Here is a 15,205-nt window from a genome sequence, read left to right on the forward strand (position 1 = left end):
TCACCATTTGACTTTTAGTTATCTGGATACACTATTGCAGTTTAGACTTTGTCATTATCAAGTGAGCCATCATTGTCCTTTCAAAATTAGTTCATTTTATTTTGTTGTAGTACAATGGAACTTTGATTTTATGTTCTGCGATTTACATTTTTCACAATTCTACACCATAAATTCATAGCTGCTGTTAAAACCCTAAAGATCAATGCCAAAAATTCCACAGTTTTATGGAGAGGGGAGACATGAAAGATGAAATGCTGACATAATCCACAATCGGCATTGCCAACACAATTCGCAACGTTTAGCATCATCGCGAAATTATGATACAACTACTGCTAGGTTGCAATGGAAAAACAGGTCAATTGACAGGAAGTGTTGTGAACTGAGCCAGTATCTCTCCTTGTGCCACTTATAACTCGGACTCATCTTTTTGCGTGTATTTCTGATGTACTGTACTCGGCAGCACCATCAATCATCAGCCTTTTAAATTCAGGCACTGAGTGTCGAAGGTTATAGTCAGTCAGAATAGAGGAAAAGACAGTTATTTCCAGCTAGTTAGCTGTTACTGGCTCACAGTCAGCCCACCACACTAACACATGTAGTAGGTTTACAGACCTTAGCCTACGAAACACTCGAAATTCCTAAAGCACTGGATTATAAAGTATCAACACACACAGGAGCTATAAATCAATAGTCGGTGTGAGAATTTCATTCTCCTCCTCGTAGGGAGCAATTTACCAACACTCATAACATTCAAATCTCAAAGTCGCAAACAAACAAGAAAGAAATTTCAAAATTTTACATCACGTTATAGACCTGTTAGGAAAAAAAGTGGGTTTTGCCTTTTGTAATACTGTAGGGTATGTAATTGAAAAGACTATCACTTTTGCTAATGATATACGAGGTAATTGAGCCATTTCTGAGCACACGGCTGCCACAAATTATATCTTAAAGCACTTGGTTTTGATGGTTCTTTCATTTTATGATCACCTTGGAAATAGCAAATATCTACAGCCTACATTGTGTCATAAAATGAAATATGGTGAAAACTGCCAGATTATGACGACTTGGATGTTTGTTTTCCACCTGCAGCCAATAGCTGTATTGTATGGTGATGTCACACTAATCAGTGGCTTCTAGCGTATAGAATGAAACAACATATTACTTGGTGACTTGTTCCAAAGAATGGCTGAGGTAATTGTGTATAGCAAATGGACTGACCATGGCTTCCACTTAGGTTTAATTTATATAGTTAAACCTCTTACACACTTCACAACCATGCATTAATTTTACTTACAGCAGTTCCAGAATGTATCATGACTCTACCAACTGCAGCCAACACAGGCTACTCCATTTGCTATGTGCAGCACCACAATTAACAGGATGTGTTCAGTGGACAGTTGTTCATCTTTGTTCCATTACTCAATGGTGTTTAATTTGTTGTAACAGCAGACAGATTGTTATAAATGTAAAACATTTCTGGGACAGAAAAACACTGAAATCACACCAGGATTAATTTTATTTCATATTAATTGGTATAAATAAGTACCACATGTGAAGCAAACTTGTGTGTATATACATGCCTCTACAAAACCTGCTGTGTTTACACTACAGCAAGCAACAAGTTCAAAGTGCAAATAGTATGCGTTGACAATACTGCAGAATGCTCCACATCAACTGCACAGCACAATGAACAAGAAAAAGTATTCAAACAATACACTAGAGGTCACTGCCTTCGCGTCACCAAAATATGCTGCACTGCCACTGGCTGCAGATCGAAAATGCACTCCCCCACATATTAGATTCCAATGCCTTTCGCCATACGTCACAGTTTTCAGTTTAATTCACCATGTTCATCAATGTTTGCTTTTTTCTGGGTGGGTACAAAGAAAGATCTCAAAAATGTGTGTTTTGACATATAATTTGTGGTCATAGCATATCAGAAAATAGCTCATCACCTTGTACCCAGATGCAAATTTCAAATTTTTAGCATGTTTATAGTTCCTGTAGCACATCTGTGATTTTTTAAGAACTGATGAAATTCATTCCCGCAAGTTACTGTATAAACATTGTGTAGTACATTTTTTTTTTTTTAAAGTCTGGCCCACCTGAAGACTTAAAATAGGAGTTTCATTGTAAATATAAAGAACATTATATTCAATACCAGAGAAGGAATCCATCCTGGATTTTCCATTGTTTGAACATTATATTCATTATTTTACCATTCAGGATCATTGAATTAATGCCATTTACAGATCTGGTTTGCTAAAGCACCAAATTAAAAAGTATTGTGCCGGTTCTCAAACATTTTCCGCAAATACTATTGTGTAAAATTAGTTGATTTCAAAAGGGCAGTAATGAATCAGTTGACAAAAGCTGCCAAAATTGAAACTGCAATAGCGCATTCAGAAGGAAATAAATAAGTCAAATTTATTTATTGGTCCTTTTATCTGCAATAGTGTGCTGTGTTACAGATACTTGGAAAGTCATGTGTATTAATTTCTTTGTTTGTCAAATGGTGAAGTATATAATGTAGACTTCAAGAATTAAAGATGTGATATAAACTAAGATAGGATATACATAAAGCAAATAATTATTTGAAAGTGTGCATTGTAATATACATATTGATATATTCACTTACTGAGTAGAAACAGTGATACTGCAGAACTAAGGTTGTATGAAAGAAACATGAGAGTAATTCAGTCTTTTGTGACTGTATGAATTCTTATTTGGACAAACAGCGTTTTGCTTTATTTCAAGCATTCAGTGGCCAGTTTTTCAGCTCTTACCTTTAGTTCCATGTGTTCTTCTACAAACAGGTATTTAATTTTTAGCACTATGCACTGCAGTGATAAACAATACTTTCTCATTTACATGTTTTAGGGAGGGATGCAATGGAAAATGTAAACATTTATTTAAAAATTCGTTACACCTATATTTATTAATGTGGAGATCTAAAATTTTGCATGTGAAACCAAAAGAGCTGTGTTTTAACAGAAAAATATAATAAAATAATCAGGATTAAAATTTTGCCAGAAATTTGAATTTTTAATATTTTATTGTCTTTTTTATAAAGAGCCATAACTCAAATTCTAATCATGCAATTAGTCTGAAAATTTAATTGTTGTGTTCTGAGAAGGTTATAACACCACTGAACTACAGTTATTAATTTATGGTAAAAATTGTATCACTAAAAGAGTATTTAATTTTGCACATCCAAAATCAACTTTTTTTCTACATAAAATCACCTAAAAATCAGAATGTAACATCAGGATCTCTTATTTTTTAGTTCCAGGGAGACAGCAACTCATTGCAAACAGTTCCTGAAAATTTTATAGCATTAAAATACATACTTTTTGAGAAAAGGTTTCTAATAATATAAAAAATGGAAAACAGAGAAAATGAGGTTCAAAGATTTTCTTCTCATACTTCTACATGTAATAAGCTTACCTCAGTTTTAAAATCCTCCATACTGGTACTCCTCATCCTCCAGGTTTCTCTTCTCTCCTGTTTGAATCTACCTGGCCTGTATTTGCAGTACTTAAAGTCCACAGAATGTTCTTTTGGAGCATGTAATCCAAATTAAATTATTGAGGCTTTCATATGCATTTTGTGTCTTTCCGTGAAGGCACTTCGTCAATAAATCAGGGTTTGCAATAAATCTGAATGTGGGCTTAATTGCATTCATAACAGCTTCTGGTAATGAGTGTCTATGTGAGTACATCTCATTTCTGTTGTTGAACTTACACCAATCGTGTTTCGGACACAGGTTATGCTTTGGTGTTTGGTCAGTGGATAATTTGTGGAAGAAAATTGCCCACACTTTAGCCTCTTTGCCTCTAAATTATTTGTGTTTTTCCTGATAGTTCTCCCATAAAGTAACTGAAGAGAATCAATTTCCTTCAGAGTAAGTCTGCCTTTTCTTCCTAGTGGTTTTCCATCCTCAAGTACTTCACCTTCCTTCTCTTTCAGCTAGTGATGAAGCCTACCACCAAGCCTCTTTTGGGTGTGGCCAACACATTCCAACTTTTCTATTGTTGTATTGTACGGATTTTTATCTGTTACAACTTTGAATGAAGAGGAACCCCCATGACCAAGGTATTTAGTATATCTAACACCATACTGGTCCTCATATCCTGAGAACATCTTTACAACTGCAGCAGCCTCCATGCCCCTACTTGAGCCATTACAATTTTTAGAGCATGCTACTACATGCTTTTCTTGTCACAGTTTCTCACTGTCTTCACTGTTGGACATTTTCCTTTTTGCGCACTGATGGCAGTATTTAGACATAATTTCTACATCCAAAACTTTACCTGAGTCAATACCAATAATAGATGCAACTCCATACAGAGATGTGTGACCCCTTTTCATCTAGGTCCCATCTGCGGACACCCACAGGTCAGTAGCATTTGTAGGAGATTCACTGTAATGAATATCTACTCCAGGATCTATTTTCTTATTTCCACCAATTCCTCCTCTGCTCCCTTCATAGAAACTTTTAAAGTATCACATACAGCATCAGACATTTCTTTATTTTTTCAAACTTTGCACAAGGTGGAGGCTTGTTCAGAAAACCACACAATTAATTACCTCCTTCCCTGCTCTATCCAAGGCATCTCGGAGTATATGCTAACCTAAAATTGCTTTCATAGGTACCAGTGTCAGTTTTAATGGAGGAGGAAAATGAAAATTCATAGCCACATGAATTACAAATTATCAAGCTATTCGCACTCTTCTTTCTTCAACAACAATCATGCATTCTGTATTTTTAGTGCTAACACATGAACATGAAAACTTTATAGCCTGCCAGAGAAGCTCTAAATCAATAAGTCTGAATCCAGTGGAGTCCATATCAACATCATTCACGCACTTGTACAGTTCTCCTGTCCCAAGTGTTGATGCTGACGCTGAGATATTTTGTTCTTCATTTCAAGCTGCTTCCTCTTTTTTTGTTGGTAAACTATTTTCCCATGAAACCTCTGTTTCCTAAACACCATTTTCCCACCACCCATTATGCATAAATCTTGACTTCCACATAAAGGTTTGTCAATTCAACCTTCCACCTACTAATGTGTGTTAGTATTGTCAAAACATAAATAAACCATATCCAAGAAAGTTTTCAGCCAGAGATGTAGATAGATGTCAGCCAGAGATGTAGATAGATGTCAGCCAGAGATGTAGATAGATGTCAGCCAGAGATGTAGATAGATGTCAGCCAGAGATGTAGATGTCAACCAAAGATATCGAGAGAAAGTAGCCTTCACACTGACAAAAATTCTGCTGAAGCAAACAGTTTCCCAAATGTTGAAAAAGGTGGGAGTAGCCGTCAGTGCAGAGCTTATCAGTTTAACAATTAAAATGCATTTTTAAAGCAGCTATCACAATGAAATTCACACACAACATAGATTAATTTGTGTAAATCACGAAATTAATATTTTTGAAAAATCAATTTTTTTGGACCAAAATACATTACATCCCCCCTTAATACATCCACATTCACATTGTACTTTGTGGATATACATATAACATATAAAAACATGGAAAAGAGAAAATATTGTGTATCAGTGTAGTGCATTGTGCTAAAAATCAAAAGCCTGTATGTAGAAGAATGTGAGAAACTACACTACTGGCCATTAAAATTGCTACACCAAGAAGAAATGCAGATGATAAGTGGGTTTTCATTGGACAAATATATTATACTAGAACTGACATGTGATTACATTTTCACGCAATTTGGGTGCATAGATCCTGAGAAATCAGTACCCAGAACAACCACCTCTGGCCATAATAACGGCGTTGATACGACTGGGCATTGAGTCAAACAGAGCTTGGATGGCGTGTACAGGTACAGCTGCCCATACAGCTTCAACACGAAAGCACAGTTCATCAAGAGTAGTGACTGGTGTATTGTGACGAGCCAGTTGCTTGGCCACCATTGACCAGACGTTTTCAGTTGGTGAGAGATCTGGAGAATGTGCTGGCCAGGGCAGCAGTGAAACATTTTCTGTATCCAGAAAGATCTGTACAGGACCTGCAACATGTGGTCATGCATTATCCTGCTGAAATGTAGGGTTTCGCAGGGATTGAATGAAGGGTAGGGACACAGGTCGCAACACATCTGAAATGTAACGCCACTGTTCAAAGTGCCGACAATGCGAACAAGAGGTGACCGAGACATGTAACCAATGGCACCTCATACCATCGCCAGTATGGCGATGACGAATACACGCTTCCAATGTGCGTTCACCGCGATGTCGCCAAACACGGATGCGACCATCATGATTCTGTAAATAGGACCTGGGTTCATACGAAAAAATGACGTTTTGCCATTCGTGCACCCAGGTTCGTTGTTGAGTACACCATCACACTCCTGTCTGTGATGCAGCGTCAAGGGTAACCGCAGCCATGGTCTCAGAGCTGATTGTCCATGCTGCTGTAAACATCGTTGAACTGTTCGTGCAGATGGTTGTTGTCTTGCAAACGTCCCCATCTGTTGACTCAGGGATCGAGACATGGTTGCACGATCTTTTACAGCCATGCAGATAAGATGCCTGTCATCTCGACTGCTAGTGATACAAGGCCGTTGGGATCCAGCACGGTGTTTCGTATTACCCTCCTGAACCCACTGATTTCATATTCTGCTACAGTCATTGGATCTTGACCAACGCGAGCAGCAATGTCGCAATAGGCTACAGTCCGACCTTTATCAAAGTCGGAAACGTGATGGTACGCATTTGTCCTCCTTACATGAGGCATCACAACAATGCTTCACCAGGCCACGCCGATCAACTGCTGTTAGTGTATGAGAAATCGGTTGGAAACTTTCCTCATGTCGGCACGTTGCAGGTGTTGCCATTGGCGCCAACCTTGTGTGAATGCTCTGTAAAGCTAATGATTTGCACATCACAGCATCTTCTTCCTGTCGGTTTAATTTCATGTCTATAGCACGTCATCTTCGTGGAGTAGCAATTTTAATGGCCAGTAGTGTAATATAAGAGCCAAAAAACTGACCACTGAAACTGCTGTAAATAAAATGAAACATATCTTTTGCCATTTTTCTCTTTTATAAACTTACACATAGCTTTTACTTTGTTTGGTGCATTGTTTAGATAATCACTGTTGTGCATTATTTTATCAAGTGTTAAAGCTCTCTTTTACAGGCAGGAGATTCTGTAATTGTTGTGATACAGCAATTGATACTGGCCTTGCTCTTAGTAGTTACATTTTTCTGGGGAAAAAGCAATGTGGAAGTAGTGGCTTTAAGTATCTATGAATATGGTAATTTTTTCATTTACATCTTATACTCCATACATTTTAGTCCACTTGTCTCTACTTAGCAGGTTGTTGAAAAAGTTAACATTCTCCTGATTTAAAGCTTATCAATGATTTTTTTGTGCTGTAACTTGGCACTGTATACCATATTTATATTGATCATTACTATTTGTGTTAGATGATCTTTGAATCTTGCATTGCAGAACTGCATAGTTGAGGAGTATTTCATCTCATTTGCAATAATGTGGTCAAAGGCTGCCATTGAGTTGCGTGTTATTCTACTGAGTGTGTTTAGTTTCTTTAGGCAATTGTTTGTTTTTCTGAGATTTAGAAGTGCCCTCCTGTTCCCACTGTTCGTGAAGCAATCGATGTTGAAGTCCCTTGAAGATTACTATATCATACTTCAGTTTGTTGTTTTGTTTAGGAACAGCTCCATTTTATTTATGAACTACTTAAAAATCCAGCATGGAAAAGGATAGATAATGGTGACTACAGGATTTTATTTGCTACTATTTATGATAATTAACTTGAAACATTTCTCAACAATTAATTAATTGAGGTTAGGTACAGTTGTGCTACTCACCTATGTTTGCACTCAGTTTTAGAATACTGTTCATTTACTTTGAAATTTGGTAGTGACACCTACTGAATTATCTCTGATGTAAGCCAGTATTCTGATGTGGAAGTGGGTGGCTTATCTCTGAGTTCATTATGTAGTAGAATTTTAAATTTGCTTATTTTATTAAGTAGAAGTTAAACATTGAGATATGTTTTTAGAGTGGACTATTGATTTTCTTTGTACTGAGAGTTGTACCAGGTGGTTATAAGTAAACTTTCCTTATTTAACACAAATAACACGGAAACTAATTACTGTACAAGTACCAAACTTGGTAGCATTAATGTCAAGGACATACAGAAGAGAAATAATGCAGAATAAATTCGATTGAAACACTTCTAATGTGCTGCTGTGGTAAATCGTACTGGTACTGGTACCATTACTGCTACAAAAAGGGCTCAGTATGCAGCCCATCAGTGTCCAGAAGAGTCTACAAGTGCGGAATTGCATTCTGCTCAGAAGAACGAAGCATGTCTGTAGGTATTCTGACTACCTCTCTTGATATGCTGCACTTCAGAGCAGCATATCTGTGAATGATCCTCTGGTAATCCCTGTTCTTCAGGTAGCCCCACAACCAGAAATCACAAGGAGTGAGATCAGATGATTGTGCCGGCCAAGCAATTGGGAATGATTGGCTGATGATTTGATCATTTCCAAATGTGTTTCAGAGAAGCAGGTGAACTTCATGAATGAATGATGTGAAGTGGGGCCCAATCTTGCACGAAAACAACAATATGCCATTGTGTGTCCTGTGGTGCAAGCTGCTGTACAATATGGATCTCGTATGGATACCATTTGAGAAGGGTTCGAAGCACATTCTATGCACTCGACCATGGACTGTTCAACTGTTTGACACAGCACACACACTGTCTGATGATTGGGAATTGCGTGCAGTGTTGTCTGCCATAGCAACAGCAATTTCATCACCCACCTGTGGTGCAACTGGTCATCAGCTTCTTCCCAGAGCAACACCCAGTTCTCCAGTTGATTCGAACTTCATCATGCTCCTCACAGTAGGTGGAGAAAGATGACCCTTCCGTAATCCTTTCAGTTGGTGGTATTCTCAAAGTGCAGCTGCAGCATTAATGTTGTTTGATAATAGAGCTTCACCAATAATGCCCTGCTCCTTTTGTCCAAGGTCATATTGACACATCAACAAGGGCACTGCAACTGGTCAGGTGTGTGAAACTATGATCACAATGATCACAGCACCTGGTAGCCATACTTTGAACTGGGCAGTGGTGCTGTGATGCATAGAAATCGTGCTCCCCATACTTTGGACATTAATGCTACCAAGTTTGGTACTCATACAGTAATTAGTTTCTGTGTCGTAATGTGTTAAATAGAGAAAGTATAAATATAACCTTCCAGTATTTGCAGTGCTATAGGCCTTTGGTTTAAATTCTGTGCATTTTCTCTGCATCTGCAATTTATTTGGCCCATTTTAGCAAATTTCCTATGAAAGTGAGCCCAACGCAATTACAGACTTGTCTTTTTTTCTTCTCATGGAATGCTTTCTGTAGACTCTGGTTTACATATGTAGCAAGTTCCTTCTTGCTGAGCTGATTCAGGTACATATGACATATGGTGAAAATATCCTTTTGCAGCTACTTAATGTTCACAAATTTAGTGCAAAAGTACTATAGTTCATAATTAGTTTGTCTAATTTTTCTATTAACACATGACCAACAAGGTAGGTCATACCTGAATGGAAAGTCATTATAATAACACTGGTGAAATTTAAAAATGGAAGGACTATGATCAGTTTCTTAATGAAACCATTGACTTGGTTTTTACTTAATGTCATTTACAGTCACTTTTCGTGAGAATGGAGTATTTATTGTTTATTCCTACAGTTTCCTTTTCGAATCTAGTCACAGGTTTTACTTCATTTTATACACGTATATTGTTCTAAGCATTCTTTAAACAACAAAGTCCAGGGTGGAATGACAACAATATTCTGAAAAAGATAGATTGCTATACATCATATAGTGGAGACATTGAGTTGAAAACATACACAACAAAAAGACTGCTGTATATTTAAGTTTTCACCCAAAAGGCCTTCTTGTGAAGTAAAAACCACACACACCCATTCACACAAGCACAACTTTGCCGTGACAACGTGACCACTGTCTCTGGTTGCTGTGTCTGATCACACCAACCAGAGACAGCAGTCATGTGTGGGAGTTGTGCTTGTGAGAATATGTGTGTGATTTTTTACTTCAGAAGAAGGCCTTTTGGCTGAAAGCTTAAATGTAGAGCAGCCTTTTTAATGTGCATGACTCAACATCTTCCTGTATATAGTTAGTAGCAATCTGTCCTTTTCATAATATTGTTCTTTCCAAACTTTGTCATTGGAAATATTTGCTGCTTGGTTATCACCAGATAATCTTACCTTGTATTCCATGACAGATTTTTATTTGCACTCCTTTTAAGGAATTACAGAGGCCGGATAGGGACAGTATATTAAACTGAAGTCGACTTTCCCCAGTCATGCTACACACACTAATGAAAGACATTTGCAGCAGTGGTGCATAATTTTATGTGCCATGGTCTACAATCCAGAAGAATTTTATGGAAATTGACTCTTGCCATGAAACTCTGAAATTTTGCATGACCACCATACTTAATACATATTTTATCCTCTGCTGAATTTGCAAGTGATAGAGGTTCGTTCTTTTTATAATGGTAATGGTAATACATGTAAGCTGTAATTTCTCTATGCTTTGATGCAACAAACATTATTATTTAAATAACAGTGCATAATGGATATGACAAGCTAGGTGACAGTAGCAGTTAGACAGTAAAGTAACCAATACTTTTGTTAATTTGAATTGTATGTATATAAACTTTGAAATGAAAATAGTTCTACTATTGCCTAGACAGGGATGCTACACTCGGATAAGTTATGACACACAATCTGTATTCGTGGTATCAGGCCAAAGTGAAAAATAAAAGATGAAAAGTATACGATTAAATAGTCTGTCAGTTTACATGTGCACCACCATTATTCTATATGAGGTGCTAGGGGAGAATTAGACTTGCCCACCCTGGGAGCTTTTAAGTTGTACTCCCATCATCAATTAAATTTGTTTTTATCATCTTGAACTTATCCTCAGCATTGTTAAAATATAAAAATGTGTTAATATTATCCATGTATACAATTTAAAATTAATTTTATGTATACAAATTAAATCATCAACTAAAGGATAGCTTATTGTATTTTCTTTCTTTCTGTGGCTTTTGTATGCTTTAAATACCATAATTTGATTATTTTTGCTGTATGTTGTTAACAAAATGTTAATTTCACATTATCTGTTTCAATATTTATCAACTCAGTATTGAAAATGAGATTGTATATGTTTCAACAAAATAACTAAAAAGATTTAATCTTGTTGGATACGTTAAACTGCAACAATATTGTGAAAAGCATAGATCACTACTCACCATTAAGATGACATGTTGAGTTGCAGACAGGCACAATGAAAAGAACTTTTGGCCAAAGCCTTCATCAGAAGGAGAAAAGAAACACACACACACACACACACACACACACACACACACACACACAAAAGGAAGCACACCTCACACACATGTGAGCATTACCTCTGGCTGCTCCAGCCAGAATGCAACTGTGTCAAGTGGAAGCAGGAATCCAGAGTGGGATGGAGGAGGAGGAGGGGCAGCAGGGTACAGGTATGGGGAGAGATGTCAGTGCAGCCAGGCAGCTCATGCAGGGACTAAATGGTCGCAGGACAAGGCTGCCATGCACAGCTTCAGGATGCTCTGGGGGCGGGGAGGAGAACCAGGAGCAGAAAAGGAGAGGAGCGGAAAAGAGGGAAGATCAGTGGGTACATTGATAGAGAGGTGTGGACGATGAGTGTAAGAGGGTGTGAATTGGAAGGCGGTGGGACAGAGAGGACAAACTGTTTGGTGGAGGGTGTGGGGGCAGTGAGGTGCAGTAGGTTGAGGATGGGATAATTTCACTAGTGTAGAATGTGTTGTAAAGATAAGTCCCATTTGTGCAGTTCAGAAAAGTTGGTGGTGGAGGGGAAGATCCAGATGGCCTGTGTTATGAAGCAGCCACTGAAATGAAGCATGTTTTGTTCAGCTGCATGTTGTACCATCAGGACTTCCACTTTGCTCTTGGCCATTGTTTGGCAGTGGTCATTTGTCGTGGTGGACATCTGGTCAGTTGTCATACCAATATAAAAAGCTGTAAAATGATTGCAGCAGGGGTAGAGGTGGTACATGTCATGACTCCTTTTCCAGGTGGCCTGGCCTCTAATTGGGTAGGAAACCTTGTGTCAAGACTGTAATACATGGTTCTGAGGGGGGAGGGGGGGGGGGGGGGGGGAGATTGGGCAGGTCTTGCACCCGAGTCTTCCACAGGTATATGATCTATGTGTGGCAAGGGGTTGGCATAGTATAGACCGGGATGTCAAGGTAGTTGGGTGAGCATCAGAACACCACTTTAGGAGGAGTGGAAAGGATCATGGGTAGAATGTCACTCATTTCAGGTGATGATGATAGATAATTAAAGCCCTCGCCAAGGCTGCATATTAGATGACAAAGATGTTGCCCTTTTGTATGTTGTTCTTGGGGGGGGGGGGGGGGGGGGGGGGGTTATGGCACAGGAAATCTGTTTGTGGACTAGGTCTGGGGACTGTGTCAGTCTGTGAAGGCCTTTGTGAGACCTACAACATACTGGACAATGGAGTTCTTGCCACTGCAGATTTGCTGTCCCCAGTTGGCCAGGATATTTGGGAGGTGTTTTTATGAGAGGAAGGGATGGCAACTGCCAAAATGCAAGTACTGTTGGTGGTTGATGGGTTTAAGCTGGACAGATGTGTGATGGAGCCATAAGAGAAGAGGTAGTCAATGCCCAGGGAGGACATACTGGGTTGGAGAAGGACCAGCTGAAGCAGATGGGAGAGAAGGTGTTGAATTTTGAAGGAATGAAGATAGGATGTCTTGGCCCTGAGTCTAGATCATGAAGATATCATCAATGAACCAGAAAGGTGTTTGGGATTTTGGGAGGCTGGGAAGGTTTCCTCGTGTTGGCCCGTAAACAGAATGGCGTGAGAGGGTGCCATGCAGGTGCCCATGGCTGTGCTGTGGGTTCATGTGTGTACCTTCTCTCCAAAGGAGAAGTGTTGTATGTTAGGATAAAGTTGGTAAGGTGTATGAGGAATAAGGTAATGGGTTTGGAGTCTGAAGGATGTTGGGAGAGAGATGGGCATGTGGGATGTTGATGTATAGAGAAGTTGTGTCAACAGCAATGAGTAAAGATCCAGGGGGTCAAGGGGTGGGGGATGATGGAGAGAATTTGAAGGACGTGGTTGGTATCTTTGATGTTTGAGGCTAGATTCTGGACAGTTGGTTGGAGGTGTTGGCCAATGAGAGCCCATATTCTTTCAGTGGGAGCACAATAACCAGCTACAATGGGGTGTACAGGATTGTTGGGTTTGTGGATTTTGGGGAACGTGTAGAAGGTGGGTGTGCAGGGTGTCACAGAAAGTGAGAAGAGAAATGGGTTCAAGAGAGAGGTTCTGGGAAGAGCCTAAGGCTTTAAGTAGGGACTGGAGCTTACATTGAAATTCTGAGGTAGGAACTCTATGGCAGACTTCGTAGGTGGAGGAGTCAGACAATTGGCAGAGGCCTTCCACCTGGAAGTCACTGTGATTCACATCTACAGTAGTGGAACATTTGTCTGTAGGTATGATGATTATATCAGAATCTGTTTTGGAGCTGTGTATGGCTGTCCTTTTGTGTGCTGAAAGGTTGGTGTTCTTAGGGACGAATGTGGGGAAGCATGGTGAGCCAAGTTGGAGGTAAGGAAGTCTGTAAGGTGACCATGGGGTGTTTAGGTGGGAGAGGTGGGGGATCACAGTTGGAGAGTAGTATAAAATGAGAGAGGTGTGGTTCAGTGTTGGGATCAGGTTGGCTTTGGTGGGAGGGGTCAGTGATGAAGAAGAGTTTCCATTGCTGGGATTGGGAGGAGAGTAGGTCTTTGACCAGTTCAACATGGTTAAATTTGGCTGAAAGTGAGGGCTTTGGATGCAGCTGAAACTTCTATGAGATTGAGGATTTTGGTGGAAACGTTGACAACTATGTTCTGGGATTGTTTTGGCTCTCAATTTAGTGGAGTGTTGGTTGGGAGTTTTGGGATTGTGGCAGGTTGGAAAAGTCAGCCAGGTAGAGTCTGGGTGCTCTGAGGGGGTTGCAAGGAGCAACACTGTGTGTAAGATATGAGGTAGTGGTGCCTCAAGGCAGGAGTAGGATGTTGACAGGGTGGATACTTAAGGTGGTGGTGTCTGGAAAGCTCTTCTAGATGCTAGAGTGCAAGGGATTCAATTTCAAGAGACATGATGTGTGTAGTAGGGGATTGCACAGCAGCCGTATCTTGCAGAGGTGATTCTAGGATGCCTGTACCATGGAGAGAACCAGGTTTATGAGGGACAGATTGATGGAATCTGAAAAAGTGAAGGTCATTGTGAAAGGATCCAGAGAAAGAAATTTTTATGGTTAGGTTGTTGGACAGATTCTGTGTTTTAGGCAGGATTTAAAGAACAGGGTGTGCTGCTGCATTTTAGCCAGGGAAAGGGATACTTTCCTGAACCAAAAGATGGAGCAGGGGTCCACTGTGGCATTAGGGAAATGGGAAATGATGTAGAAAATGGACAAATGGAAGTGTTAAATGATTGTGATTTGAGCCGGATAACAGAAAAAGACGAATAAAAATATGTACAAATACTAACAAACATGTTTAAAAAATGAAGAAGAAAGGATGGAAGCAATGGGATATGGGAGTATGTACATGTTGTGATAAGGGAAGTGAGAGAGAGGGTGGGGGGGGGAGCGTGTATTGGTTAAGTCGAGGTTCACAAATGCATGTGGCACAGGTAGGTGTGGAAAATAATTTGTGAAAATATGCGAGGATGATGGAGGAAATGTGATCAATAGGAAAAATTATAATTATTAGTGGAAGAATGAGTGTGAGATGCTTACCAACAATCTGCACGGTCATGTAGCAGTGTCATGCACAGTCAAGACTGTTGATTCAGTGTGGTTCAGATGTCAGAGCGTGTGCAATTTGGAAGGTGATGAAAAACTGCAGGGAAGAATGGACACTTGAGCAGAGTAATGCTTTAGAGAATAGTAACAAAGGAAAACAACACTGGGTTGTGGGATGAAAGGAAAGCCATTAGACAAAATCAAACATAGGAAAGTCCAGGTTTGACTATCAACAATATTATGAAAAGGATAGATTGCTGCTGGACATAAAGATGACAAGGTGAGGTGCAGACAGCCACA

The 15,205-nt window shown here is 39.4% G+C and overlaps 1 protein-coding gene across 3 annotated transcripts in view; it reads left to right on the forward strand.

The window, feature by feature from the left end:
- Positions 1 to 15,205, forward strand: part of LOC126457759 (NADH dehydrogenase (ubiquinone) complex I, assembly factor 6) — an 88,383-nt gene that overhangs the window by 25,505 nt on the left and 47,673 nt on the right. The window lies entirely within an intron of this gene.

The sequence above is a fragment of the Schistocerca serialis genome, chromosome 2 (assembly GCF_023864345.2).
Source record: "Schistocerca serialis cubense isolate TAMUIC-IGC-003099 chromosome 2, iqSchSeri2.2, whole genome shotgun sequence".
In the NCBI taxonomy this organism is placed as follows: domain Eukaryota; kingdom Metazoa; phylum Arthropoda; class Insecta; order Orthoptera; family Acrididae; genus Schistocerca; species Schistocerca serialis.